This window comes from Dermacentor silvarum, chromosome 8, assembly GCF_013339745.2.
Source record: "Dermacentor silvarum isolate Dsil-2018 chromosome 8, BIME_Dsil_1.4, whole genome shotgun sequence".
Taxonomy (NCBI): domain Eukaryota; kingdom Metazoa; phylum Arthropoda; class Arachnida; order Ixodida; family Ixodidae; genus Dermacentor; species Dermacentor silvarum.
The window spans coordinates 76550774-76556863 of NC_051161.1; positions in this window are offsets into that span (position 1 = coordinate 76550774).

Here is a 6090-nt window from a genome sequence, read left to right on the forward strand (position 1 = left end):
AGTAAATTGCCTCAATATATATTATCGTTCAACCAAGGTCGAAGAAACATCTTCAGATCTTTTAATCCGGTAATGCTCGGGAGGGTTCGTATTTTATTGAAGTAATAAGGAACTTTGTAGATGCGGGTTCTTTTGCCATAAGTGTTGAAGATGCGGGGTATGACATACTTTTCCGAATGACGGAGAGGCCGTACTTTAATGCTGCAGATTTTAAAGGAGCTGTGAAAGAAGTGCTTATATAATGTCAAAGATAAATTGCTTGTGTACAGGTAGCATGTGAAAATGTTCCATACTGGCTCTGGATGACTTAACGTGATAGTTGGTTCCGTAGTCGAGATTTGTTGCAATTCTGTGTAGTATGCGGCTTAATATATAGTGTGTTTAATTTACATAAAGATGCGGTTCCGTAAATTGTTATTCCGTATCGTAATATGGACTCTCCCAATCCCTTATATACCATTTTTCTAACAGATACATCACAAATAGATCGTACAGAATATATATAAACACACACTAGGCGTAAGCGTTCGGCTAACTCTTCAATATATAATTTCCACGACAGTGTTTCGTCAAATGTGATACCGAGATATTTGATTTAGGTTCCAAAGGTCGACATGAACAGCACGTACAGTTCCTCTCACGAAGGTATGCGTATATTTGAGAATGTTCTAAACACCTTATATGGGCTATGAAAACAAAGTAGGCAGGTTTTTGTAATATTAGTAAAAATCTGATTAGCGTTTAACCATGCTATCAAAAGATGCACATCCTGTTGCATGCTGTAGGAGGCTTCTTCATATGTTTCACTTAGTATCGCCAGGGCAGTATCCAAGTCCAGCAATCTGGGACATCGACTACTGCGGTGAAGCCGACCCTGGGGCGATGCGGTCGGCGTAACTCTATGGGCAGCATTTTTTAAAAATCGATTGCTGAGCAATGGCTCGATTTTCGCGATTTGTACTTTAGGCACTAAATCCCGACAACGTTCTCAAGCTATATGTCGAGTGTAGTTTAATTCCGCCGGCTGGATTTTTTTCCTGGGGCACTTTTGTAGACCCATTTAAAATGCATGGGGTCATTATTAAAACGTCATTTGCAGCACAGTAAAAACTAATCCGCTAATTGCACTCTAGTGGCACATACTGTAGGTCTCTCTTTATATGTAGGTCCAGTTTGGTTTTATTCCGCTGGCTGGATTTTTTTCCTGGGGCGCTTTTGTTTCGCTACTATGCGGCAAAGCATCTTTACAGGGGCAAAAGATTCGTCCGCCGTTGAATTGATGGCAAAGAGCTTGTGGACCATGCTAAAAATGGACACGAATGTGCAGCTGTGATGCATATTTGCGCCCTGGCGTATAAGGAAAGATGATGGTGTCAGATTCTGCAAGAAGGAGCCGGCGAAATGGCTTTATGGAGTGGCATCGAAGCACTAAGAACGGCTGCGCGTGACCCTTTTTCTCAAGTTTCGGTGCATGGTAAAGTGTTTCATTTGGTATTTAAAAAGATAAGGTACTTAGAAAGATTTACTATTACGCAAATTTTTGACACAAAAGGACATCGCCAAATAGTTCACTTCTTACTTGTGTTTACTTGACAGTGCAATGTGCCAACAATGCGAAGGCTTGAATATTATCAGTGTAAAAAAAATTGAAAGGGAAAACTTATGCTCTATAGAACGCGTGACGGAACGAAATAAAGAGGAAAAGAGAGTCCCCGTGTTACAGCGAAAATCAGCAGCTTCGTCTCGTTTAAGAAACGATGGCATTTTAGTTATAAATGCATAAGCATTTCTATGCATACCAAATGAGAAATTTGGCCGTCCGTCACGTATGACGAATGCAATGGCTCATAACCACGTAAGGCAGAGGCTACAAGCGCTCAGCGAAGTGAAGCGAACAGCGCATACATTCATTGAGGTCACCCATACAATACACAGAACAGCACATATTTCAATAAAGAACAAGTTCAAAACAAGCAGCCGAACCAGGAATAAAATATTGCATGCCCCCCTCAGAAATTGTAATGGTAGTTTTGCAACAGCTTAGCTGGACATCCAGGTTGATAAGGACCGATAATAGTTGATAAGGGTCGGATCGTGTTCGATAAGGTTGATAACGATCGATAAGGGTTAATAAGGGTTTATACTGGTCGAATCAAATTTCATAACATTGATAATGACACCGGGCTGCGTGGCAATTAACAAGCGGCACAATGCTTGTGCATACTTAGGCAACTCCCAGAGGAGTTTCTGCGTGATTTCTTTTTTCAGTTCGGAAGTATAACTAAAATCATGCGTACCTGTTAAGCGTACGCAAATCTCGCGCGTTATACAGGAAGGTAAGGTTGTGAAGGTTTGAGAAAGTGGAGCCGCAACCGCTGAACTACACCGGGTCAAGTGTTGTAGGGCCTGCTGTGAGCCACACGATTGCTTTGCTGCGCAAATAGGTGATCGCTTGACAATGCTTCTCGGAGCCCCGCCTTGTCGGGAATATTTCCTCTCGTAAGATGACTCTTACAATGTCCTCGTAGCGCAACAAAACACTCGTATGACAGTCGTGCGGACATGACCAACCTGATTCCGGGCTTTTAAATGCTGTCGCACCAAATCGCTTGGAAATACGAAGAAAACATACAATGCGTTTGTTTCTCCACAAAGTCAGTCATATTGTGGGGAAACAAGCTTCTAGTTTATGGCAGCGGTATTTCCCGTACACAACTTTTTTTTTTCTTTTTTATTTTGTGAACGCAATTATATGTACACTCCAGGCGCATTTACGCCGACGTCATCCGTGTCGCCTTCGCTGTCGTCGCGATGTTCCGTGTGAAGTCCGAGTGCGATAACATCGCGGCCGGATGCCGTATGTTGCCGGTGCGAGTGGAAGCGTGCCAGATTCATCTGAGAAGCCTGGAGGCTCAATCACGAAGGTTATGAAAAACGCCGCTATGCATTGTGGGTATTACACGGACAAACAGGTGCACGCAGGGTAGCGTTTAACATCAAGTCACCACTCTCGCATTGCAATAAATGCTGCATAATTTAAACATTCACTGTTAAGATCACCACGTACTATCGTCAGTCAAAGCAAACAGCTGAGAAAGCTTCGCTTACTCTGCTTCCCACACTGACTCGGATCCACATAATGGTATTGCGATTGCAAATATATGGACACTCCAGGCACATTTCCGCCGTCGTCGTCGACGCGATGTTTCGTATAATGTCCAAGTGCGATAACATCGTGGCTGCGCGCCGTATGGTAGGGGTAAAGTGAATGCGTGAGAGGGTGAGCAAAAAATGGTTGCTCAGTCTCGCGTGCGCAAGGGAGGAAGGCGGGGAAAAAGCGCTCCGTCTTCCATCGCGCACAAGGCCGCAGGGAAAGTGGGGGACGTTTTACTCCCGTGGCGGCTACGTATGACGCGGCTGAGCGCGGCCGCGCCGCCCCGATCTAGAAAGCGATCTGCGCTGGGTACAAAGTCTAAACGGGCCGATGGCTGGGACCCTATAACGTAAAGCTATTCCAATCTGTTTTCCTTCCAATCTCCTGATGTCCAATTTACGTAACAGCCAACGCAAGCATCGGGCGGTGACTCACAGCGTTGTTTGAGAAGGCTATTGAAACGCTCTCCTATTTTATAGGAGGTCACTGTTGTTTGCTTTCAAAAGGAATAGCATTGCCTAATTTGACATATATTTCTTACCTGATTGGCTGACCAAGGGCGATGAGCACGCAGAACTGTAGACGGTAAGGTGGGGCCGGGCTAGCGCAGTGAAAGTAGATAACCTGTTGAGGAGGGTGTTGCCGGCGTCTGCGTTTGCCCTGCTTCTTCTCACTTAGCTTTCGGCGTCTGCTAGAAAATCACGTCGGCGTGCAACGGAAACGTAACAATGCAGCTAAAACGAATCTTCAGTGAAGAAAATTTGACATAGCGATGTCGTTTACGTGCTGAAAGGACTCGACAACCATATAATGTCACGCAAAATTTTTAATATAGGCAAATTAATCCATTCTCCACGACAGCTCCGACTAGCCAGTGCCAGAGCGATCGGCGGGTACCCACCTTCTATTCATGTCGGAACGGGGCAGTGTCCGGCTATTTAAACAAAAATTAAGTTTTGATCGGCGTAATAATGCATCTTTAATGCGTACACGCCACTTTGACGCAGTGATTTTGCGCGGTTTTTGGACGTCAGGTGACAGACAGGTGAAGTGGACGCAGCCCGAAAACTTTTGACCAATTGCGGATGGCTGATGGTAAAAAGGCATAGAATTGAAAAATAATATTTTTCTGTTGTTTGGTCTCACATGGATAATTAGTGTGCACACGTCATATAAAAGTGAGTAGCTCTCGCGGTTTTTTAACAGCGGAGCTGTTTAAGCCGAGCGTAGTCCGTAACCTGCGAACAGAAATTGTGGGCCTATCCTGGCCGTAGTGCAGAAAGGGTACAAGCGCAATGACACATACCTCTGTGAACTGGCGAAGCTGGTTAAGTCTAGCTAAGCATGGTTGGGACTACTTAAGCTTAGTCTGTCATCGATAGACAATTGATAGTCAACCAGCAGCTAATCGATAATCGATAAATGATCAATAAATTCCGGAACATGCTGGGGATGACTTGGTAGTGCTTAGGCTAGCCCAAAAGCCAGGCCAAGCTAGGTGCCTATCAGCTCCGCTTTCTCTGTAGCGTTGCACCTCCCGTGCAAGCTACGCTAATATTTTTCCTTTACGTTGCGTGAAAGACAAGTAAAGTTGGGCCATCATGGAGGCCTGATTGCAAAAATAGAATAGAAGCAGTTTGGAATAGCTTTTCGTTAAAGCACCCCTGATGCCTTCGTGTGCGGTGTATTCTCGGCGCAATTAGTTCGCGTTGAAGCTAGAACTAGCACGATGGACAATTCGCTCGCTGTTGCTGCCGCTCTCCACCACGCCATTGTTTTGACAGCGAGTGTCCGCGCTTATCGAGAGAGATGTGTTCGTGTGTGATTGTGCGCGCGTGACAACGTGCAGGTTAATTTAGTTAGTAAGCGAATGTTTACAGCAGTTGATGCAGCTGATAAAACGACTAACCTTAATTTGCACAGCTGTCTAATAAATTTCTGTCGCAATCAGTGATTCGCCTGTCGAGCGAAATTGACCTTATTGTTAATATTATTGTAGTTGAAGTCAAGAGTTGGACGAAAACCCGTCTGGTCGGGAATATGCATGACCATAATTAAAACGGACACCGACCACGAAAGTTCAAAAAGTCTAGCTAAGCACTTGTGCACTCCGTGGAACGTCAGCTAACACTTCCAGCACGCACCGATAGCACGCATCATAAGAAGCGTGCTCCTGTGCCGTATGTCCCTGAGATCAGCGAGCACTTGGCGCGTGTTCTACGCCCCTACATTGTACAAGTAGCGCATGTTCCTACAAAAAAGTTGAGACACTCCCTTGTAAACATAAAAGACAAGCTACCAAAAGAAAAATTCCCAGGTGGTGTCTACAGCATCCCATGCGCAGACTGCGATCGAAGTTACGTCGGCGAGACAGGCAATTTTCCGCAAAGACTCAAGCAACACATGTATGATGTAAGAAAGAAGCACGTAACTACAAATGCTCTGGCCGAACACGCAGAAGCGACTCGTCATGAAATAGACTGGGACAACGCAAAGATAATAGAAAAAGAAAAGGACTGGACTTCTCGGCTTTTGCTTGAATCCCTGACAATTCAGACCACCGAACACGCACTTAATCGCAACGACGGCAACTTTCCCCACGTGTACACACATTGCTTACGTCACATCTTAAAGCCTACATAACCATACCATTTCCGCTTTCAACTTCATTGTGAACAAGGCTCCCATGCGGGAGCCGAAACGTCTTATTATATTTTTTGAACTTTCGTGGTCGGTGTCCGTTTTAATTATTGTTATTATTGTAGTTAATATCATTATTACTTATTACGCTCAAGCCAGGCGCAATACACATGCAAGTTTCGAATACGCGCGCAGTTCTGTCTTATTGTGACTGAGTGCCGATAATTTTTTTCGAGTAAATGTGGCACAGCGTGTCGTATACAAAAAGCAGCTTGGTGTCTGCCACTGCGGATACG